Source organism: Rhinolophus sinicus, chromosome 18, assembly GCF_057876585.1.
Source record: "Rhinolophus sinicus isolate RSI-liver-muscle chromosome 18, RSI-T2T, whole genome shotgun sequence".
Taxonomy (NCBI): Eukaryota; Metazoa; Chordata; class Mammalia; order Chiroptera; family Rhinolophidae; genus Rhinolophus; species Rhinolophus sinicus.
Window position 1 is genome coordinate 27,998,573 of NC_142518.1, and position 26,303 is coordinate 28,024,875.

The 26,303-nt window shown below is 36.6% G+C and overlaps 1 protein-coding gene across 3 annotated transcripts in view; it reads left to right on the forward strand.

The window, feature by feature from the left end:
- PRRG1 (proline rich and Gla domain 1) overlaps positions 1-26,303 on the forward strand; it is a 115,566-nt gene that overhangs the window by 21,455 nt on the left and 67,808 nt on the right. The window lies entirely within an intron of this gene.

Here is a 26,303-nt window from a genome sequence, read left to right on the forward strand (position 1 = left end):
TAATAGTGAACATTTTGATTATCTCAGAAATAAGATGATTAAAGAAAAATGTTTGTGTATTTTTCTTCTTGTACTCATGTATTAGGCTGGTGCTAAAGTTATTGTGGTTTTGCAATTTTTAACCTTTTAAACTGCAATTACTTTTGCACCAACCAAATAGATCCACAGCTAATACATTTTAAGCCATTTTAAATAAAAGCTTAATTTGCCCATATATACTTTTTATATAGTGCTGTATAAATGAATTGTTTGGGGGGAATCCCTGTAATGGTTATTTCCTACTTCTGTCCAATTCATTTGTTGAAGGACGTAGGGAATAGTGAGCTAGGTAGTTAAAGTTCATTTTGTATTTTCTACCTCATACAATAGCCAAAGTAAATGAGATTATTAACTTGAACACCTTAAGTATATATATATAGTAATTAGGAGGTTTATAGAAATCATCAAGGAATTTAGGCTATAGAATAGCAAAGAAAGTTCCCCTAATATCAAGGTTAAAGTGTTCTGGAGAGTATGTCTACACACAAAGTGTAAAATTCATCTAAATACAACTCACAATACTTTTGGTTCATCACCCTCTTGTTAATTCACATCTAAGAGGTTACATGGGGTCTTGATATCATCACAGTAAATCACAGGCTGTAGTGTAGGTGCTAGTCACTATCAAATGGGAATGAGATCACAGCAGCCATGCTGGTCTATCCCTGAAGTTAAAGATTTGGTACTGACTTGTCAGTGTGATTATTATAAAGGCGATATAGTGTGGAATTGTTTTGCTGAGAGTAATCCAAGTATTCAGCATCATAATTCAGAAACTTCCTTCAGTTCTCTGCTCTAGGTCTGCATTTACTTAGTGCTGTGGACCGGCTTAGGACTTCTTGCTGTTAGCTCAAGTGACTCATAGCTGCAAATCCCCCTGTATGTCCCCTCTTTCTTACTCAGGTAACCTGGGTTGAAATCCAGTGCCCTGAAGCTGCTTTGTTGAGGCCTTAATTGCATGATTGCACACTAAAAATGTGAAAACAATCATGGACCAGAATAACAAGGTAAAGTAAGGCTAAAGAATGTTTTTATGGATATTCATGCATGTTGCCAGCAGGATTCAGTTTTTTTCCAGATGATTCTGAAAGATTCATTTATAATTTAACAAATTTGTATGATTCTTCTGAGCACCCATTTGCATTCCTTTTGGTTCTATACCAGACCACATTCATTACTCTCATATCTCTGAGGTAGATGAATGCTTCAATTGAATGGGAGCTTAGGAACTGTATTTTCAAGGTATTTTTTTCATGTTTCTCAGTGTCTGTGTTATAAAAAGGACATAGAGGAAGTCTGTTTCAGAGTAAGCGACATGCGGTGTTAAAATCCTACGTGAAATTGAGTGAAATCTTTTTTCAAAGAGAATTTTCTCTTCAAATTAGTAACTAAGTTGGTATATGGGAGGGGCCTTCCCTAAGATTGACTTTCTTGGTAGCTAAAGCTGCAGCTAGACCTTTCAGAAGCAGTTTCAAGCTGCTGATTAGATGGTGAGGTAATTTTCTTAAGTACTTGGATCCTGATTGTCCCTGGAGGCTTTGAAGCTGTGAGTTACAAAATAGAACGATTTGATCTCCTGGGACCTTTGCCAGGTTTGTAATTGCACTGAGATTTTTAAGGATCACAAATGACAACATGATGTCTTTCCCTTTACTCTAGAAGGGAGACAATTCCTACGGGATATGGAACAAGAGTAGGTTTTAGTTTGGAAGACTTGGAAAATCAGACTTCTGAGAGGCCAAATACAGCAGCATATCTAAGATACGGTTATGCAGCCACTGAGTTGTGACTACTTGTTTTATTGAGATAGCCTTGAAAGTTTCCATTATAATGTAAGCAACATGAGGGGAGGTTTTATGTCATTTGAGTAATCATTGAATCCTGGCGCAATGCTTGGCTGTGGTTAATCCTTATACATTTTTGTTGGAAGGATGGGAATTACATCGTATTGCCATGCCCTAGGTTTCTTGTTTTAGCATGGGAATAGAGATAGCCATGTTGGACAGAGGGCAAGGCAGGATATTCTTTCCCTACTGCTCGTGGCAAACACGTCTTCATATTTCTAGACTCTCAAGTGTTGCCTTGTCTAGGAAGACTTCATATCTTTTCTGGGTGCAACTCACCTAACCACTCTTCCTTTAATGTATCCTTTACTTCTTTTATAGCATCTGTGACATTTTTACTGCATTTTTATGTGTATCTGCCTCTTTTTACCACAGTTGAGAGCTCAATTACCGTGTTTCCCTGAAAATAAGACCTAGCCGGACAGTCAACTGTAATGCGTCTTTTGGAGCAAAAATTAGTATAAGATCTGGTCTTGTTTTACTATGATATAAAACCAGGTCTTATATAATATAATATGGTATGGTATGATATGATATGATATGATATGATATGATATGATATGATGTGATATGGTATAAGACTGGGTCTTATATTAATTTTTGCTCCAAAAGACGCATTAGAGCTGATTGTCTGGCTAGGTCTTATTTTCGGGGAAATGGTATTATTTGTCTGTCTATTCCTGGTACCTTATTAGGAATGAGTTTGGCTGCAAGTAATGGGAAATACAATTAATAGAGGCTTAGACAAGTATGTAGTTATCTCATAAAGTTAGTTTGGAGGTAGGCAATTCAGGGTGGATGTCTTCAAGGACACATATTTTTCAGTTTTTCCAATTGACCAAGCTTAGCATGTGGTTCTCTTTCTCATGAGGGTATGATGGCCATACTGCACACCTTGCATCTGTATTCCACACAGGAAGAAAGAGGGAAAATGGCGGAAGGGTTTACCAGAAGTGTGTCCTTGATAAAGACTTTCCCCTTACATCACACATTGGCTAGAACTGGGTCACATGGCCACCCGTAGTTGCAAGGGAGTCTGAGAACTTTTCCAGCCCTTCTACTACAAAAAGGCAGGAAGCAAAGGTATTGTGGATGGCCTTTATGTAGGTAGTCTACAATGTCATGTTCATGATTGAGGTCTCCCTCAAAAATGTCCTAGCACATGTCCAATTAATTATGTCCCACATTGAACATATTTTAGCAATAGGCTTACCATCTTAAGTCTCAAGGACAAAAATACGTTTCTTTGCTATTTCTTCAGATTCTTTGTATCTATTTTAAAAGTGTGGTCTGGCTCATGGTTTCAGATTAAACTTACTTTGGCCATTTTTAAGATGTAGGATATGGTCAGATAGAAATCAGCGGTAGTACAAGAGAATGTGGTTCCAGGAACTTGGCCCCTGCAGTATGGAAACAATTTAACTCTGTAAGTGATGGACTCCATGAATCATCTTTCTGCTTCCTAGGGTTCTGTGATTTCTAGATGTCCTTCAGCATGCAATTCCTCCCTCCTTTTGTGAATTGCATTTGCTAGAGAGAGGTGCTACAGCACATGATGGGTCTCTGTATTTGTAGTGTGAGTTTATTTAATTTCCTTATCAACAAAGAGTTCCTGGGTATCCTCTTCTTTAAGCTGATTGGATTGAAGCTGAGGGCGGCTGGGGACCCTTAGGACCCTCTAATCTTTACTGCTGCTCCCTGCTCTGATTCTCTATTGCTTTCTTAGGAACCTCCTTCCTGTTTTCTCTAGATAGTTGTGAATTTTCTTCTCTTTTCCTTTTTTATTATATTAGTTTCAGGTGTAGTAAACAAGATAATGATTAGACATTTATACCCCTCACAAAGCGATAACCCCCCGCCCTGAGTCTGTTACCCCTCTGACATCGTATATAGCTATTACAATTCCAGTGACTATATTCCCTATGCTGTACTTTACATCCCATGACTATAGATAGATAGTTGTGAATTTTAATGTCTCTTTCTTTATCTGAATAGAGAGCATTTGTTTTTAGCCATAAATTCCCTTGTGCTTACCACAGCAACAGGGACACCCTGCAGTTCATATCTATTAGACAAATCCCATTCCTCAGAGATCAAGCTTTCCTCCACAGGCCTTCCATTTAATTGTTCTAGGAAAGGCAGGAACTTTTCTGTATGCCTCTCTATGTTTTCATTGCTTTTAGGAAATTTATATCCAGTTAGGTAGTGGAGAAACTTCTTCCTTTGAGGGCTACATACTGTATAAGAAGGAAGAGATCAAATAAGGGCCACACATATAAAGATCTTATTTAGAGGGTAGTGCTTTTCGGTAGAAAGAAAAACTGTTCTTTATGCAGTTAAAAACAGAGTGCACACACCCATAAAGAGGAGAGAGCACAATATTTTAACCAAAAGCTGTAGGTTCACAAGAGAAGGAATATAGTGAGCTCATACCATGCATCATATATTATCTATTCAACCTGACTTGTGATCAAAGAATTGTAAACTATCTATTGAATTCACAAATTTGAAAAACAAAATGCTCATATTTGCTGATGAGTATGGGGAATATGCAGTCTTTAAAAGTTTGTTATTAAATTGTAAAAGATTAGGCATACCAAAAAGTAGTGAGGCCAATATAATAAAAATGTCTATGTCCCCTTTTTTTTTATTAAAGTTTATTGGGGTGACAATTGTTAGTAAAGTTACATAGATTTCAGGAATGTCCACTTTTTAAAAGATCTAACCCTTCCTAATCTGGTTCACTTTCTTCTTCTCTTCTTCTATCACTGTCAAACCCCCTAAAACCAACCCAAGGCAACCACTCTCTGTAGACAAGCACTTTTGTACACTGGTGGTGAAATGAAATTGCTTCAAACTTTCTAGAGGGCAAGTTAGCAATATATATCAATCACCCTAGAAATTTAATCAGAAAATAATGAGATGTACATTAAAATGTAGGTAGGTACATTTATCAACATTATTTATAATAAAGAAATTGAATGCCAATAAAAACTGTTAAATAAATGATAAACATTTATATAATGGATTATGAAGCAGCAATGAACATTTATGCGTGTTCCAAGTTGTCTGCCTTCAGAATATATCAGTTTGACAAATAGAAAATATTCCCCATACATGTCATGCAAGAATCTGTAGTCAGTCCAATGTTAAAACATGTCATTTGGTTTGGTGTTATGGACAGTTAAAGTTAAAAAAGAAAGTTAAAGTGTAAAATGGGAAATGAAAAGATTGGTTTGGTTTATATTGAAAGAAAGACAGTGAGGTAGGCAGCTGGTTTGTTCAGGCTGTTCAGGGAACTTGGTATCGGAGCCATCAGTTATTGAGTATTTTCTCTGTGTCAGCTGAGTGCTGGATGCTATCCAGTGTAGAAAGGCCAAGTGATGGCCTCATCGCTCAAGAAGCTTGCAGTCAGAGAGAGACAATACACACTCAGTTAGAAAATTGGTAAGCAAACAAGAGAGAGTAATATTTGACAAATGAGTACTACACATTTGAATGCTATAGAAATGCAAAGGACCCAGAGATTATGTCCTGCAGGGCTGATAGAGATATATTTCTAAGGAGGCAGGGGATTATACCGTCATTAACAATGGCATTCGGATTCAAAGAAGCCAAAAGGAAGGGACATCATATTTAAATTAAGGGAAATGGTGTGAACAAAGTCTTGGGAAAATATATAGCATTTGTAGAGAGCTAGCTTGACTTCATTTGTAGGATTCTTGTTGGAGTGGAAAAGCAAATAAATGGGGCCAGAATACAACCTAGAATTTCAACCTTGTTTTAGGACCTCTGATTCAAGTTTGCATGCAGTTGTATTTATTGCTTTTAATTGCGAGTTGCAAAAACTGGCATTTTCATATTAGAAAATCCACTGTGGGAAATATGAAATTAAGAATGTGGGACATTCTTGGTTCGTACTCTAGTGGGGATAGCATTAGAGTAAGAATTAGACCTGGAATGTGCTACAGGTTCTACTAAGTAGCCACTCTGTAACCAAACCAAGCTTTGACAAGTATATTATTCACCTTACTGAACTCACAGGGTTCCTAATGTGCAGATAAAGTAAAATGCTGTAAAGATCCCTCTTGATGCAGCGCTGGGGTAATAGAATAAAATCTTCTGTACCCTCTTCTCTCTCACCTCAACTCTGATAAATAGTTGTGTATTAGGGGGAAAAAAGGATTTATACAGAAATTTGAACCCACTTGAAAATTGAGTACTGCAGTGACAATAGTCCAGAAAAATGGACTATTTCCACCCAAGTAGCAGAATCTTTAGTGTTTTGTCCCCAGACAGTTGGCCTCCAGTATAAGGTTTTGAGGTTACTTTTTAGGTATCACTATATCACAATAAACATCCTCTTTTGTTTTGGCTGATTGATCCCAGAACTATACTGATTTGGTAAACCAACTTGGCAAGCTTTCCACAATGTACTTCTGGGGAGTAGTAATTCTTAGGGGGCCAAGGCTCCCCCAGATGAACTAGAGTCCCTCACCCTTAATTATTTAGAATGGAATAATATTCTAAATTCTCTTGGTCTATGGGGTTGCTTATCAGCATTTCTTTCAGGGCTGCTTCTCTTTTTTGGAGCAGGGCCCGCAGAGTGAGTCAGATCTTTTAAGTTTTGTTTATAGAGTGGCCATGAGGATATTTGTTTGGATGAGGCGGGTGCAGTGAGTTTCCTTTGGCACAGGCATTGCACTGGGCCTGGTGTGTTTTCGACTGTATCTAAGCAGTTTTAGGAAAGAAACCTTTTTAGTGGGTCAGTTTCTAAATATATTATTACAAATGTAGGGTACATTGCTTCTGTGCTATGTTGTCATTGGCCTACTTATAAGTATAATATGGTGATGTCCAGAAATCTATAACAGTTGAAATTTTAGATAAGACAGCATGAGAGGTAAAGCAACAAGTGATCATATGCGTATGATAATCCCTCCAATGAATCCCTCAAGGTGTGCACAAGTTATATCTCGGCCCTTTACTCTCATGTTTGTCCAAGCCTGTTGTTTTCAGCCTTTTGTAGGAGAGGAAAGGAACAGTCTCAGAAATGTCTCACAGCTGATGAAGTAACAGAATGAAGGACTAGCCTGGTTCCTGGTCAGGATCAATTCTCCCACACCCACCACCCACCTTATATGATCCATCTCTTTCACTGCCATACCCTCTCTTCTTTTATATGTATATATATGTGTGTGTGTGTGTGTGTGTGTGTGTATATGTGTATATATGTATATGTGTATACACACACACACACACACACACACACATATATATATACACACACATATATATATTATTAGTTTCAGGTGCACAAAGCAAAGTAATACTTAGACGTTTATCATTTGTATCCCTCACACTGTGTGAACCCCCCTCCCCCCATCCACTAGCCCTCTGACATCGCACAGAGCCATTACATTTCCACTGTCTCTATTCCTAATGCTGTACTCCGCTTCTTGTAACTATACCTTCTTTACCATAGGAAAACTCCAGTTTTTGTCATCTATTTCAGCGAGGTATTAAGAAGCAATCTGATTAAGTTAATTTACACATGTGTGAAGAGCTGCTAACCTCCTCTAATTTTCCCAGTAATATATACTTGTTTTCCCCAAAGGATAAGAATGCTGTATCTCTAGATGTCTAAATTCATGCCTCCCATTTATCTGTTCCAAGGAAATAATCAGACATGAGAATAATAATTTATATTTAAAAAGATATACTGCTACATTATTTATGACACTAAAAAAATAAAATTATGATACCAATTATGATTTAATGACTACATATTTTTTATTATATGGATGTAACAATGTTTATTTTTGAATGATTGAATATTTAGAGAATAGTTAAATTATGGTATATGAATATAATTCAGCCATTAAGAATCATGTTTATAATACTGTAATAACTATGTATAGTGTCAGGTAGGTATTAGACTAATTAGGGGTATCACTTTGTAAATTATATAAATGTCTAACCACTATGCTGTACACCTGAAACTAATATAAAATAATATTGAATGTCAACTGTAATTGAAAAGTAAAAATAAAAAACAATCGAAAAATGTTTATGAAATATTCAATTTCCTAGGAAGATTATTACAATGTATTAATGAAAAAGGTTTGAAAAAAATGGAATATCATATGAGCTCAACTTGTTAAAATACAGTATTCAAGAAATTTCTGTTCAGGAAATTGTGCATGTCTAGAATGTGTCGAGTATAGTGATGAGTAGTAGGGTATAGCATCAAGCAATATATACATGATCCCTGCCAGCATTAAACAAAATAGGACATAATTATGAAATTAAATCTCCCTTTGGGGATGGGCGATTCCTAGTCAAATGTGATTAAACTCATGTTCTGGTTTCTGGACTCTCCAGGACCTTGGTTTCTTTCTCATCTGCTTTTTGTCTGAGCATTCATAGTTCTCCAGTTCAGTTATGTTGATCAGTAGAGTTTAAAAACAATAGCAACAGACAGTGCAAGCCTAGCGTTCTCTGTTTTCAGATTTTTTTTTTTTTAACCTATGTGGTCAGTGTTGCCCAACAACATCAGTGTAATAGCTTCTCCTAGGAATCCATCCTTATGACTTTTGTCTGGACTCTTCTTAGAAGATATTAGTTTGGAAAGGAAAAAAACATGTTTCTGCATGGGCCTTTTTATTTTACCTTACAAACAAATCTATACTGATGCTTTTATACAATGTGATCTGTGTAGCATTATCACCTTAACTTTGTTCATTTTTGTGTTTGCATTTTTTTATTTATAATTTTTAATTTATTGGGGTAACATTGATTAGTAAAATTATATAATCAAGTGTACAGTTCTGTAATACATCATCTATAAATCCCATCATGCGTTCATCACCCAGAGTCAGTTCTCCTTCAATCACCATATATTTGATCCCCTTTACCCTCTTGTACCTCCCCCTTCCCCCTTCCCCTCTGGTCACCACTGAACTATTCTCTGTGTCTACGAATTTTTGCTTGTTTATCTTATTTGTTGCTTTCAGTTTTATATCCCACATATGAGTGGAATCATGTGGTTCTCGACTTTTTCAGTCTGACTTATTTCACTTAGCATTTCGTTCTTGAGACAAATTTCCTTTAAAAAATTTGAGTGATACTTATAGGAAATGGACCTTTACACAGAAATAGTTTTTTTAGAAGATATAAATTTTGTTTATTTAAGAACTTCATCCTGCAAAATGTACCTTCTTTAGAATTGAGGTTAATATTTTAATTGTCTGTGTCAGACCATTACATTTTGGTTCTCCTAGTAGCTTTAATATAATATCCTTGAAACAGGTTCACTCAGTGATATGCTTTGTTAGGTACTGATGCAACATTATTACATGTCATAGAACTCTTCCTTCTAAAGCCTGAGAGGTGTATCAGATTTGTTCCATGTACTATTTGTGATGATTTCTCAATGCCATTTTTTATGATGTGCGTGTACAGTAGGGCAATGGGAGTATTAAAAATGTGAGAACCTGTTTTTTCCTGGTAGACTTGTAAACATTGAGCTCTTAAAGTTATTCAGTATATCGGACTTCATTTAATTAAAAATATTATACTACCTGAACTTGCTTCTTATATGATTACGTTTAAAATACCAGGTTGTTACATTTGGGGCTAAAATTCTGTGCTATGGTATACCTAAGATAATACAACCAAAGCCACATTTGTTTTTTCTTCTACTTTTTCACTCACACATGGTATCCATTATGCATTGATCTTGTCCAGCAGTATTAACTTTCTTTAACAGATTGTTCTGCTATCTGAAGAGTCTTATTAAAATTTAATCAGTAAACTAAAAATAAGTAGCTAATGCTGTAGTACATTCTGGTAACTCATAAAAGTAAAAAAAATAAAGCTTAATGTAGGCTTGTGAGGTTAAAGGAAGGTGAGTATATATTTATTGGCTATTCTAGGGTATATATAAATTACTGATTTTCCTCTCTTGAGAAGTGTGATGTAATGTGACCACACTTATCAGTGATATACTTTTTCATTTGCAGAATATTTACTGTTATTCCTACTGGCACTGAACTGCCCTGATTTATATAGCACGATATAATAGGGTTAAAGCCCATCTGATCTGTGTTCTTGTTTTTCTCAGAAAAGCTTTTCTGGACAGTGATTATGACTAACATGATTCTTGAGCTACATCCTGTGTGTTTTGTACGTACCATTCACCAAAACGATGCAAATCCTACCCACATGCATCATCTTCATAATGGCCTCTCCCTTCTTGTCTCATTCCTACGATGCGGGTTCCTTCTGCCTGTTTTCCTTGTTTATCTTCTCAAAGCAGTTCTAGATTTAGAAGAGGCGTCTAACCATATTCCTGCTGTTAGTTCTATCTTTTTATTTTTGATGACTGTGGACTGCTGCTCGAAGGCACTTGCTTTCACAGTATCACAGAGAACCCATTAGTTTAGAAAGTTATCACGGCATTTTACTTACCTTACAAGTAATCTTTTCTTAAGTGAACAAAATATTTGAAACAGGCACTTCACAAAAGATGTCCTAATGGCTGATTAACATACAAAAAGGTGTTCAACGTCATTACTCATGAGGAAAATATACAATGTGATACCACTACCACCCACCAGAATAGCAAAGATGAAGAAGTCAATACCAAGAGAATGCAAGGATGTGGAGCAACTGGAACTCCACTCTACTGCTGCTCAGATGGTGTGTGGTGCAACCACATTGGAAATCTGTTTATCAAGTAATGAGTAGAGCTGAATATAGGCATGCCTATGACCCAATAATTCCACTTCTAGGCACATACACAACAGAAATAGGTACATAGTTTCATAAAAAGACATGTACAAGCATGTTCACAGCACTGTTTATAATAAACTTAAACTTGAAACAACCCCAATGTCCATCAATGATAAAATGAATACATTAACAAGCATATATACCTAACGTGGAATCGACAGTGAGAATGAACTATAACCACATGCAACAATATGGATGAATCTTACAAACATGATGTTGAGCAAAAGAAGCTAGATCCAAGAGTATACACTGTGATTCCACTTATGTGAAGTTCAAAATCACATAAAATTCATCCATTATGTAAGAAATCAAGCTACTGGCTATCCTTTTTGAGTGGTAGTAACTGGACGGGGCCACAAGGGGGGCTTCCGGGGTGCTGGTAGTGTTCTGTTTGGTGTCCTGATCTGGCTACTGATCATGGGTGTGCCCACTTTATGAAAATTCTGTAAGGTATATACTTAGGATTTGTCCACTTTTCTGTATATATGCTATATTTTAATACTTCGTATAAAAGAGTAATAAGTGCTACATAACAAATTACCCCAAACCAAGCAGCTTAAAATAATAAACATTTATTATCTCACACAGTTTCAGAGAGTCAGCAATCCAGGAGCAGCTAAGCTGGGTGTTTTTGGCTCAAGGTCTCTCATGAGTTTGCTATCCAGATGTCAGCTGGGCCTGTTGACAGACACCTCAGTGAAAGCTCCTTGTATTACCACAGGCTAAAACAAAACAAAAAACCCACAGATTACATTTGTGTGTTTACGTGTGTATATATGTATTTAGCAAATTATATCAAGCATATTGTCATAATTTTTTCTCCACTTACATTGTCGGCATCCTTTTTTTTATGATTGGCTCATTTATAGATCTTTATCATCCTTTTTGCATATAGCTTTATTGAGGTGTAATCGACATACAATTGACATGCATACACATATTTAAAGTGTACAATTGGATAGGTTTTTATGTGTGTATACACCCATGAAATTGTCATCACGATCAAGATAATATCATTCCAAAAAGTTTCCTCCTGTTCCTTTATAATAATCCTCCTCTCATCCTTTTAAATGGCTGAAAAGCTTTATTTATACATATAAAATGCCTTCAAAATCCATACTTACGTATGCTCACAGATAGCTCAATCTAATTTTTTGTTTAAATTCTAGAACTCTCCCACATTTGGAAGAAGAACAGCCCTCTCCCCCCCACCCCCGCCCCAAGTCAGAATATGCAAGCCAGATTGCCTGGGTTAAAATCTTAGCTCTGCCACTTTACAAACTGTAGGACCTTGGACAAATTGCTTAACTATTCTGTATCAAATTCCTTATCTGTGCCTCTAGCACTAATAATAGTCCTATACCTAACTCATAAAATTACAAAGTGTAAAGGAATTAATATACATAGTCTGATAACAAAGCACTGTGTTTTCACTTTGTAAGCGGGCATTTTCCCCCCAAATCGCGTCGTAACGCGGGGCTTTTTTGACATTTTCTCGCCAAAATTAGACTTTCCGTAAAATATTCATATCTTTCGATCTGTTTGATATTTTTCTATGAAACTTTCAGTGTTTTAGTTTAAAAAGAGGTCTCTATTTATTTACTTTGCAAAATTTTTGCCGGTTCCAACTAGAGGCGATATGACGAGTTGACTCGTTTCCCACAAACAATGTGTTAATTCTCCTGGCCTGTTATGCTAAAAGCCTCGGCTCTCAGTCTCTCCTGATGATAGTACAGCTATGAGTTGATAGGGCCCCGTGTTCAAATATCCTACGAACACTTAACCTCTTCCTTTTACTCCTACTTCTGTATCACTTTCCGCTGAGCTCCTTGCGAACCGTGAGGAAAGATACGTTTTGAAGGCTAGGTTCTTTATTACCTAGGTAATATCTTAGGGACTTTTCATATGCTGAGAGATACCCAAAATAGGATGCTTTAAAAAATTCCAAGACCTTATAAGTCAAGATGTTAGAATGCCACTTGCATTTCTATGTTAAAAGTCATTAGTGACCACTTTGATAGTAGTGATTATACATGTAAAAAAGCTATTCCTTGAATACGTATTAAGTGTATATCCTATGAAAGATCCAAAGAATTGAGATATTGCCTGTCCTTGGGAAGTTTATCAACTTGAAGAAACATGATTAGATTTTGTAGTGGTGACTATTGAAAGACTGGGAGGAGTGAGTAGGTTTTACTGATGGGTTATGTTAGCTTGAGCTGAAGATGCTGCCTCTGTTTTAAACCCATGTAATTGGCATGTGTTTTACTATCCCTAACCTGGAAACAACCCAAATGTCCATGAGTGGTGGAATGAATAAATAAATAGGGATATGTATCTAATATAGAGTCAGTGAGAATGAATACACCACATCCACATGCGACAATATAGATGAAGTTCACGAACAAAGTTGAGCGACAGAAGCGAACCCCAAGAGTATGCACTTTGAATCCATTTATATGAAGATCAAAAAACATACAGCACTCATCTATGGTGTAAGAAATCAGGCTAGTAGCTACTAGTACCTATCCTCCCTCATCGTGCTAATTCCAAGTACAGGGCTTGCCTTCATCACCATCAGCCCCATGGAGTGTCTGGGGCCCTGTTGTTCTTCAGTGCAAGGAAGCTGCAAAGAGGGTTTCCTACCTGGGGCAAATTGGATGGGGACTGAATAAAGCCTGAGGCATGGATAGGCATCCTTGTAGTAGCAGGGAGGTCATCAGCACGGGGATGACTGCTGTCCATGAGGAGCCCTCACCACGCACCACCAGGAAAGGTTCTGCCCATATGCTTGCTCTTAAGGGCTGTTCATGCTAAATCCACTTCTAAGGGATTTCTGGGCATTCGAGCAATGCCCCTCACTAAAAATGGCCCATCGTTTTGAATGTGTTTGGTTCCTTCAGCTCTGGCCCTTCTATGCTAGGCCCCACTGACTTCTCTCCTCCCTTTAACCCAGGGAGCCTTTCTAGCCTGAGAGAGGGAAGGAGTGGATGGGATTGAAGGGGGGATCCTTGCTCTCATTATTTTCTTCCATCATAATGTCTCTGCTAAAAGACCTTTTGTTTTCTCCCCAAGCACCTTGGAACACAAAGTTAGGAAAACTTTTTTTTTTTTCTCTTTGAGCCAAGCTTATCTTTCGTTTGAAGTAATGCTCATGGAATGGCTTAGCTACTTTGAGGGGAAGTGGTAGGTAAGGAGTAAAGAAAGAAGGCAAAAAAAGTGAATTCTTTGGGAGAAACAAAACTTTAAATTTTTAAAAATATCCCACAACACTTGGGTTGAATGAAATAATGAAGATATCATTAGCAATAATTATGGAATTTAGAGGGGAAGCTACTTTATATATGTAATGAAGAAAATATTTGGTTTTAGATTCATGATGCTTCAGGTGGTGACACAATATCAAGGTGTAGATTTCTCTAAGGCATTTGGAATTGCGGAAGTTAGAGGAAAGGTCAAGGCCAGGTATATAGCTTAGTGTTTTATTGGGATAGAAGTGATAATTGAAACCTAACTGGGTGAAATAAAGTGTTTCTGTTAGGGAATATAGTGACTTCATCAAGTGATTTTATAAGCATCTAGATTATTTGATATAGTTTGCAATGGCTTAGTTTTTATTCACTGAAATACTTCTATAGTTTTAGCATGATTTATTTAGATAGTTACACCATTATCTTTAATATTTTATTGTGTACTTGAACTGTAAGCCCCACTATCATATAAAATTAATATCTCTAACTTTAAAGTTATTAGAGAATTTTCTAACTGCTGTTATTGATAGTGCTGGATCTCTATGTTTCACTAATATTTATCCTAGGCTTACTTACATTTCTTTTGACTTGTTGATTAATGAAAATTCAGTAAGCCATTTCACTGAGTATTCCAGGGGTTGGCAAATAATGTCTTACTGCCTGTTATTATATAGCCTACGAACTGAGAATGATTTTTACATTTTTAAATGGCTGAACATTTTTAAAAGAAAATGTTGTGACAAATGAAAACTATGTAAAATTCCAATTTCAGTATCCATAAACAAAGCTTTATTAGAATGTAGCCACATACAAATTCATTTCAGTGGCTGCTTTTGTGCTACAACAGCAGAGTTGATTGGTTGTGACCATATTGCCCACAAAGCTTAAAATATTTACTCTCTGGCCCTTTGTAGAAAAAGTTTGCTAACTCCTGATATACACCAACAGATGTGTCCTTGATGAACTACTAAAAGACAAGTATTTTTTTTTAAAGTGCTTGTCTTAAACAATCATCATTTAAATAATTCCTGTCCTTTCCTGTCTTAATTTTTTTCTCCTTGGTATGTACTGCTATTTATCACGATTTACCATGCTAGATATTTTGCTTGTTTAAATAAATAAGCACTGGTTAATTATTTCTTTTCATCTAGATTGTAACTTTCATGAGGACAGGGACTCTTGTCTCTTTTGTATACTGCTATATCCCCAGCACCTAGGTATATACCCTGTTTCCCCAAAAATAAGACCTAACTGGAAAATAAGCCCTAGCATGATGTTTCAGGATGACATCCCTTGAACATAAGCCCTCATGCGTCTTTTGGAGCAAAAATTAATATAAGACCCAGTCTTATTTTCGGGGAAACACAGTAGTAGAAACACAATGTGTGTTTGAATGGTATATATTTTTTTAATTGAAAAGATGACTGTGCTGAATCTGCTACATATTACTTCACCCAAATCTGAGCATAACTGGACAACACATTGAAACAAAATGTACTTTCTTCTTTTGCATAACTTGTTTAACTTGACTCTCCACATTCTAAAAGTTGAGTATCTAAGGAATTCATATGACAGCGCTGTGTATGCTGCTGCTGCCTTGTATAGATCACTGGGCGGAACAGCATCTGTAGCATCTATAAATATTTATATTTACATATACATGTATTGATTTTAAAAAATATTTGGTATCATATGGTTTTGTCATTTCTTTTATAATATTAGTACATAATATTTCTACGCTGAGATATGTATTTCTCAAGCCTCTCTTTCAGTTATTATGTTTATACATTGAGGTTAATGGGCCTAGCAAAGTGAATGGTACATCCTAAGTACCTAAAAGTTAGAGTAATTGAAGAATTAAGCAAGCTCTTTGGGAATAAGTTGTTTTATGAATGCAGGGGTATTGTTTAATGGTTTCCCAATACATTTAGAATAAAATCGAAACTTTCCCCCCAAGAAATCCTTGTAGGATTTGACCATTTGTCTGTCTCCAACCTCTCGTTTCTCTTTCTTGCCTTACTGAAGCCATACTGAACTTCTTTATTTCCCTCTAATACCTTAAGATCCTTTATGTATAATTTTAAAAATTATGACTCCCCTATAGTTTCTAAGCTCTATTAGGGCAGGGATCACATCTGTCTTATTCACCATCAAACCCCCAGGGCTTAGCAAAATTACTGAAATGGAGCAGTAAGTAAATATTTGTTGAATGACTACATACGTGACTGGAAGAGAACTGGACTTGGCGTCACAAACACTAGGTTAAAATCCTGGAATGTGTTCTGAATCTTCATCTGGATGTCAGTTACACAGGTGTGTCTGTGAAGGTATTTTGATGTTACAGTTATGACATGAGCACTTTTGATGGGAATATGTTGATAAGTTAAAAACAACAATCCTGGGATGTCCTTACTAGTTATGTGAACATGAATAAGTCAATTTCTCTGAAATTTAGTTTTATCATTTATCGGTAGGTATTATTGTGCCGACCTCGTAAGACTGTTACAAGCACTGATAAAATGATGTATGTGAAAGTGCCTAATTGTTGTAGACATACAACATAGAACAGGTGAATATTATTTGAAGGATGTAGAAGAGACGGTGCAAAGAGGAGGCACTCAGAAACCTCGTGAAATAAACCCATCTTTTACATAAGTGTCCTTAGGCAACTGAAGAGAGCTAGGGCTTTAAGAGACACCCATTGAAGAAAGAATGGACTCCATCTCATCTCTAGAGTGTGCCACAGGGCCCTGAGGCCCTCTTACCCTTAAAACGGAGAAGGGACTTGGGGAAGAGAAGAGCAAGAGACTAAGGGCCGGCAAATTACTGTAACAGTATGAGCAGAGTGGAGGATAGTGAAGTGATTGACCTACCTAACCAGCCATGAGAGAGCCGTGTGGCTGAAAAATAAAGCCAACATTGAAGTGCTTCTCTACAAATTAAAATGTAGCCTGCAGTGTTTCAAAACTAATAAGGAGCTAGATATAATCGAATCTCAGAGAATTACTGGAAGAAGAATCATTACCAGGATTAGGAGTCTCCAGGCTATAATTGTCACTGGAAGGCTAGGCAAGTGCATGTCAGGGACATCAAAAATGGGGAAAGAAGCTCTTACAGAACTGACAGCACACATTTCAAACTTAAATAGTACATGCAGCTGAAGCTAAAAGTTTAAAATCAAATTTTATTTTCAAAAATTCAGCTCACAAAAATATACATTATACTACTTTTGTCTTAAGTAGTAATAGTTACACTTAATGTATTGAACCAGATGGACCAACTAGAAACTAAACCTTAAACCTCCAGAACTAGATTGAAGCAAGACATTTTGGGAAAAGAAAATATTTGATATCCTTGTAAGTCCTTGTTGTGCATTTATTATTATCAAGAACTGTTCTCACTATTCTCATTTAATTCTCCTTTGAAGCCTGTGAAATTAAGGCTACCATTGATAACCCTATTATGGATGGAGAAACTGAGGCTTAAAGAGTTTAAATAACTTCCCAAGGTCAGATAGTAATGACAGGGCAGGCCTCAAACCCTGCTATGTTGATGGCAAAGCCCGTACTGTGACCTGTTGGTGGAACTCATGTCAGAGTATGTATACCTGCCGTTATTTAAGAGGCCATAATACTGCGAAATTTGCCCAGTGCCAACATGCCTTCCACATGTAAGAAATCCACAGAGAAGAAATCCTGAAAACTGTATACTGGTGAATCTTACTTGAATATTATGAAAGAGAGCATCATCTGTACCATTCTGTTACTGGATTGTAAGCTCCAAAAAAGCAGATAATTTGTCTCTCTTGTACGCCACTATTTCTCTAAAGCAGGGTTTCTCAACCTTGACACTGTCGACATTTTGGAGTGGATAATTGTTTGTTGTGGGGGTCTGTTCTGTGCATTATAGAATGTTCAGCAGTATCCCTAGCCCAAACCTACTAGATGCTACTAGCATCCCTCGCCAGTTGTGACAAACAAAGATATCTCTAGACATTGCCAAATGTCCCCTCGGGAAAAAAATAGCCCCCAGTTGAGAACAAGTGTTCCTAAAGAATAGAACAGTGGCTGGCAACTAAAAAGACACTCACCAAGTGTTTTGAATTGACTGAAGACAGGAATAAACAGTGTTCCACAAAGTATACTTCTTGTGATATGCAAAACAACTGGAGGGAACCTTGAAAACATTTTAGGACTTTAATAGTTATGCATTTTATATGCATTAGAAAAATATATTAATAGCGTACCAAACACATGCTTTCGTATACTATTTTATAGGACAAGGCTAAAGTAGATACTGAAATTGAAAAACATAAAGAAACATTAAGTAACTATAGACAGAGCCATTTAGCAAAAATGATAAAATTGATTAAGGTGATAGGTAAATGACGGGAGTTTGATGCACTGATCTATACTAAAGGAAACATAGGCAAGCATCGTATGCCTGAACACATTTTGTGTGAGAGCTTCCCCTAATTCTGGTTTGTGGAGGCCACTAGAACCCTCATTAGGAATGTTATAGTGCCCTGCACAAACTAGACACAAATGTGGAAGGCAAATTATTTACCCTCTGAGAACTGGGCAGTGAGAGATACTATAAAGTATGCACGTCTGTATGGGGATAGCACTTAAGTTCCACGTATGAAAGTTCAAAGGAAAAAGCGGTTACTTCCTGTTCGGGTAATAAGGAAAGCTTCACTACTGATATTGAAGGGTGAATGGAATTTTAGCAGATGTAGATTAATGCAGAGAAAAAGAGCAGAGGCTTAGAGTTGCAACAGTAAAACATGTTTAAAGGATGAGTAGAGTCCTGTTTGAGTAGAATGTGCTATATAACTGTTAAACGGAAGGTAGAACCTGGTTGTAGAGAGTGTTTAATGCTAGGCTGGATAAATCCAGAGCAGTGAAACAAGACCCTTACATATGCTGCCTATAAGAGACTCACTTCAGATCAAAAGACATACACAGACTGAAAGTAAAGGGATGGGGAAAAGACGCTTCATGGAAATGGAAATGAAAAAACAAAAAAAAGGCTGGGGTAGCAATACTTATACCAGATAAAATAGGCTTTAAAACACAGGCTATAACAAGAGACAAAGAAGGATCCAGTAATTCCACTTCTGGGTATTTATCCAAAGAAACCCAAAATGCTACTTCGAGGCGATGTGTGCAGCCATGTGTTCATTGCAGCATTATTTACAATGGCCAAGATGTGGAGGCAGCCTGGGTGTCTGTCAATGGATGAATGGATAAAGAGGAGGTGGTACATTACATACAATGGAATATTTCTCGGCCAGGAAAGGGAATGGGTTCTTGACATCAGGGATGGCATGGATGGACCTGGAGAGTATTGTGCTGAAAGAAATATGTCAGAGAGTGAAAGACAGATGCAATGTGATTTCGCTTATATCCTGTTTCCCCAAAAATAGACCTAGATGGACAGTCAGCTGTAATGCATCTTTTGGAGCAAAAATTCATATAAGACCCGGTATTATATTACATATCATATTACATTACATTATATTATATTAAAGATCGGGTCTTATAGTGAAAGAAGACCAGGTCTTATATTAATTTTTGCTCTGAGAGATGCATTAGAGCTGATTGTCTGGCTAGGTCTTGTTTTCTGGGAAACACTGTATGTGGAATCTAAAGAACAAAATAAACAAAGCATAAACAAACTCATAGATACTGAGAACATTTTGATGGTTACCAGACGGGGCTGGGGGAGAGACATTGGGAATGGGTAAAAAAGGGAAAGGGATTAAGAAGTACAAATTGCAGAATGGCTATCATCAACAAGACAAATAGTAACAAGTGTTGGAGAGGCTGTGGAGAAAAAGGAACCCTCACACACTGTTGGTGGGAATGCAGACTGGTGCAGCCGTTATGGAAGGCAGTGTGGAGGTGCCTCAAAGAATTACGAATAGAATTGCCATATGACCCAGCAATCCCTCTCCTGGGTATCTACCCAAAAAATCTGAAAACATTTATCCATAAAGACACATGTGCTCCAATGTTCATTGCAGCTTTGTTTACGGTGGCCAAGACATGGAAACAACCAAAATGTCCTTCGATAGATGAATGGATAAAGAAGTTGTGGTATATATACACAATGGAATACTATTCGGCGGTAAGAAAAGATGAAATAAGACCATTTGTGACAACAAATTGATCTTGAGAGTATGATGCTAAGTGAAATAAGTCAGACAGAAAAAGCAGAGAACCATATGATTTCACTGATATGTGGTATATAAACCAAAACCAACAAAAGAACAAGGCAAACAAATGAGAAACAAAAACTCATAGACACAGACAATAGTTTAGTGGCTACCAGAGGGTAAGGGGGTTGTGGGGTGGTAGATGAGGGTAAATGGGATCAAATATATGGTGATGGAAAGAGAACTGACTCTGGGTGGTGAACACACAATGGGATTTATAGATGATGTATTACAGAATTGTATACCTGAAATATATATAACTTGACTAACAATTGTCACCCCAATAAACTTTTAAAAAAAAGTACAAATTGCTTGTTACAAAGTAGTCATGGGGATGTAGGATATAGCATAAGGAATGTAGTCAATAATATTCTAATAATAACTATGTATGGTGTCAGATATGTACTAGATTTATTGGGGTGATAGATGGGAGAGGGGTTGGAGGATAGGGTGAAAAGGTGAAGGGATTCAGAAGTACAAATTGGTAGTTACAAAATAGTCACAGGGATGTAAAGTAAAGCATAGGAAATATAGTCAATAATATGGTATTAAATATGTATAGTGCCAGGTGGGTACTAGACTAGTCATGGGGATTACTTCTTAAATTGTATAAATGTCTAACCACTATGCTGTACACCTGAAACTAATATAAAATAATATTGAATTTCAGCTGTAATTGAAAAATTTAAAAAGTGAGGGGAAGGTGAAGGGGAATGAGATTCAAATTTCCAGGTATAAAACACGTAAGTCATGGGGGATGTAATGTACAGCATAGGGAATATAGTCAATATTCCCACTGTGTGTGATAACGTGGTACTGTGTCAGATGGTTGCTGGACTTTAGGTATGCAAATTTTGAATAACTGTTGCATACTCCTAAAACTAATATAATATTGTATGTTAGCTATTTTTTGATAAAAATCTTTTCTTAACTAGAATGAAAACACATACACATACACAGACACACACACACACACACACACACACACACACACACACACCAGCTGAGCAAAAAAGAGAGAATAGAGCAACAAAGGATCAGAATGGAAAGAGCAAGCGGGGAGGTAACCTGGAAGTGGGGAATTCAGGGTTTGGGGGTGATATGGGCGGTATGCTGTGAACCCCATGTCTCTAAGAAAGTTGTCTTCTTTAAAACAAGATTCTGATCTTTGGAAGTTTACTACTGGAATACTGGGTGACGCAGCTGACAGATAATATTGATTTTTGCCTCCTCCATTTCATCTTCCCCTGGAAGAGAGCTGCTTGTTCTCTCCACCATGTTGACCGCTGAAGAGACAAGTCCTTTTTGAAAATTTTGGCCCATACCTGACAACCCTTTCCTTTGTGGTTCCCTGACACAACTGAGAATGGCTTGATTCTTTTCAAAAAGACTTGATTAAAAATAAAAAAACAAAATGCGAGATGTCCTACCAGATTTACTTGCATCACTGATATCATTGTACTCTCTCTCACCAGTCAAATTCTTTTCCCTACTGCCGCGAGAATATCCTTAAAATCCAGATTTAGCCATGACCTCCCTTGTTTAACTCTTTCATGGCTTCTCACTTATAAAGGGATTATACTTTAGTACATTAACTTTCTTATGAATTTTCCTGGGGTGAGAAAGATTTTATACTTCTCTTTACATACTGCCTATTTTATTTATCTGACTTAGGTGGGTTAGTTAAAATTGTGATGACACTTAGGAACAGTGAAAGACGAATATGTATGAGTCTTCCAGCTCTTTCATAAAGCTTTCCCAGAAAAGCTTCATCTGAAGGGTCAGGGGTCCCTACTGGATTTCAAACTCTGCTTCCCAGTGGGTGGGACTATAACTCTCCACCTCAAATCCACCTGAAGAATTCAGCCCTAACCCATTTTGTGTACTGGTGTTCTGCGTGAGATTTGAGAGTGGTCTGCTGCTTTAAATAAAAGGTGGGGTGATGAGAAATCATTAGATGATTTCTAAAGTTCCTTTTGGCTCCAAAATGCTCTGAGAATCCAGCCCCCTTCACTTCTTTCTTGATTCACTTTATGTTAACTTTGTTCCATACAATTAATACCTTGTTAGAAAATAATGAAATTTCAGAGCTCAAGAGGTTTCGGCAGTTAGCTTGTCCAGTTTTGCCAAACTGAGCTTCAGTTAATAGGACTCCTGAGAAATATTGATTACTCACAAAAAGGATTATGTAGTCAAATACATTGAGAGACTATACTTTTGGCTCATTGCTAATTAGCATTTTTAAGGCTCTGAAAACTCTTCTAATGGAGATACCTGTTTAACTTTAAGACAGCATTTCTTACATTTATTTGATCAGAGCCCTGGTTTTAATTAATACACCTTTAACATCCTGCTGGATGTCAATTTGGGAAACACTCATTGAGATCATCCCCCTCCTTTTGCAAGTAATTTGAGATAAAAAATGATTTTCTATTGTCACACAACTAGTTATCAGTTCTTAGTCTCATATTTATTCCCTGATTGACTTTCATATGTGCTTCTCTTTTTGCCAACTTTATTAAAATATAATTCACATGTAACATTGTGTAAGTTTAAGGTATATAAAATAGAACATAATGATTTGATGCAAGTATATATTGTGAAATGACTGCTGCAATAAGGTTAGATAACAGATCTTCACCTCATATAGTTAGAATTTTGTATGTGTATGTTGAGAACTTTTCAGATCTACTTGCTTAGCATCTTTCAAATAGACACTATTGATAACTGTAGTCACCATGCTGCACATTATATCCTGAGAACTTCTTCATCTTAAAACTGGAAGTTTGGATCTTTTGACCTATTTTGCCCATTCCCACCACTGCTGGCAACCACGAGTTTAGTCTCTATGAGTTTGTTTTTTGGATTCTACATGTGAGATCATACAGTATTTGTCTTTCAATGTCTGACTTAACTTCACTTAGCATAACGCCCTCAAGGGTCATCCATGTTGTCACAGATGGCAGAACTGTCATTTTTTATGGCTGAATAATAGTCTATTGTGTGGGTATGTATAGATGTGTATACACATATATATCACATTTTTTAATCCATTCATCTATCAGTAGATATTTAAGTGTTTCCTTGTCTTGACAATAGTCAAATAATGCTGCAATGAACATGGTAGTACAGAAATCTCTTCCAGATAGTGATTTTATTTCCTTTAGATATATACCCCAAAGTGGACTTGCTAGATCATATGGTAGTTCTGTGTTTTCAATTTCTTGAGAAACTTCCGTAGTGTTTTCTGTGGTGGCTATAGCGGGTTACATTCCCACCAACAGAGTGCAAAGGTTCCCCTTTTCGCCACATCCTCGCTAGCATTTGTTGTCTGTCATTTTTATAATAGACATCCTAACAGGTATGAGGTAATATATCATTATGGTTGTGCTTTGCATTTCCCTGATGCAGATCAGGTGATGTTAAGCACCTTTTCATGTACCTGTTGGCCATTTGTATGTCTTCTTTTGAAAAATGTCTACTCAGGTCCATTGCCCTTTTATGTTTCAAAGTTTCTCCTGCTTTTTTGGTTTTTTTTCTTAATTAAATTTATTAGGGTGGTAATGGTTAGTAAAATTACATAAGTTTCAGGTGTACAATTCTATAATACATCACCTGTATATCACATCGTGTGCTCACCACCCGGAGTCAGTTCTCTTTTCATCACCATATATTTAGTTGACCCCCTTTACCCTCTTCCACCATCCCCCACTTTTAAATTTAGTTATTTGGGTTTTTTGCTATCGAGTTGTATAAGTTCATTGTATATTTTGGATATTAACCCCTTATCAGATATATGGTTTGCAAATATAGTCTCTCATTCCTTCGGTTGCCTTTTCATTTTGTTGGTCATCTTTTACTGTGCAGAGCTTTTAGTTTGATGTAGTCCCACTTATTTATTTGTGCTTTTGTTTCTTGTGTTTTTGGTATCATTTCCAAAAATAATTGCCAAGACCAATGTCAAGAAGCTTTTTCCTTTGTTTTCTTCTAGGAGTTTTATGGTTTCAGGTCTTACATTTAAGTCTTTAATCCATTTCAAGTTCATTTTTGTCAGTAGTATAAGGTAGGGGTCCAGGTTCATTCTTTTACTGTGAATATCTAGTTTTCCCAACATCATTTATTGAAGAAACTATCTCTTCCCTATTGGGTTTTCTTGCCTTCCTTGTCAAATATTAGTTGACATTATGTGCATAGATTTATTTCTGGGTTCTGGATTCTGTTCCTTTGGTTTATTTGTCAGTTTTTGTGCCAGTACCATACTATTTTGATTACTATAACTTTGTAATATAGTTTGAAATCAGGAAGTATGATACCTCTAGCTTTGCTTTGTCTCAGGATTGTGTTAGGTATTCGGGGTCTTTCTTTTGTTGTTCCATACAAATTTTAGGATTTTTTTTTCTATTTCTGTAAAAATTGCCATTGGAATCCTGATAGTGATTGCATTGACTGTATAGATGGCTTTGGGTTGTATGCACATTTTAACAATATTCTTCCAATCCATGAACATGGGGTATCTTTCCATTTATTTGTGTCTCCTTCAATTTCTTTCATCAGTGTCTTACAGTTTTCAGTATATAAATCATTCACCTCCTTAAATTTTTTTCCTAAGTATTTTTTTTTGATGGTATTATAAATGGAATTGTCTATTTCTTTTTCAGGTTATTCATTGTTAGTGTGTAGAAACACAACTGATTCTTGTATGTTGATTTTGTATTCTGCAACTTTACTGAATTCTTTTATTCAGTTTTTTTGGTGGAGTCTTTAGGATTTTCTATATATAAAATCTTGTCATCTGCAAATAGGGAACTTCTTCCTTTGCAGGTTAGATGGCTTTTATTTCTTTTCCTGATTGCTCTGGCTAGAACTTCCACTATTATGTTGAGTAGGAGTGGTGAGTGTGGGCACCCTTACCTTGTTCCCAATCTTAGAGGGAAAGCATTCAACCTTTCATCATTGAGTATGTTAGCTGTGGGCTTCAGTTATATGGCCTTTATTATATTGTATATGTCTTGTTGAATTTGTTTTCCTAGTATTTTGTTACAAATTTTTGCATCTATATTCATCAGGGATATTGGCCTGTAGTTTTCTTGTAGTGTCCTTAACTGGCTTTTGTATCAGGGTAATGCTGGCCTCAGAAAATGAGTTTCAAAGTGTTCCTTCCTCTTCCATTTTTGGTAAGAGTTTGATAAGGATGGTTTCTTTAAATGTTTGGTAGAATTTACCAGGGAAAGCATCTGGTCCTGAGCTTTTCTTTGTTGGAAGGTTTTTTATTACTGATTTAATACCCCTATGTGTTACTGGTCTGTTCAGATTTTCTATTTCTTTATTCAATCTTGGTGGGTTGTACAAGGTCTGACAATTAAATTCACGAATTTGTTGCAATGATATTGCTAACCTTTTTTAATATCAGAGGGATTATTCATTGTTAATTTGTACCAACTAGACAAACAGTTAACCAAGTTTACTATTTGGAAGTGCTGAAAAGGCTGCGTGAAAAAGTTAGACGACCTGAACTTTTCGCCAACAATTCATGACTCTTGCATCACAACAATGCACCAGCTCACACAGCACTGTCTGTGAGGGAGTTTTTAGCCAGTAAACAAATCACTGTACTCACCTGATCTGGCCCCCAATGACTTCTTTCTTTACCCGAAGATAAAGGAAATACTGAAAGGAAGACATTTTGATGACATTCAGGACATCAAGGGTAGTAGGACAACAGCTCTGATGGCCATTCCAGAAAAAGAGTTCCAAACTTGCTTTGAAGGGTGGACTAGGCGCTGGCATTGGTGCATAGCTTCCCAAGGGGAGTACCTCAAAGGTGACCATAGTGATATTTAGCAGTGAGGTATGTAGCACTTTTTCTAGAATGAGTTCACAAACTTAATTGTTTGACCTCATATGTCTGTTTGGTCCATTTGGTCTATAGTATTGTTTAAATCCACTATTTCCTGATTGATTCTCTGTCTGGATGATCTATTCAGTATTGAAAGTCTGTCTGAATGACCTATTCATTGTTGAGAGTAGGGTATTAAAGTCCCCAAGGATTATTGTATTGCTATTTACTTCTCCTTTTAGTTGTGGTAGTATTTGCTTTATATTCTTGATGAATTGACCCCTTTTCATTGTATGATAAACTTCTTTGTCTCTTTT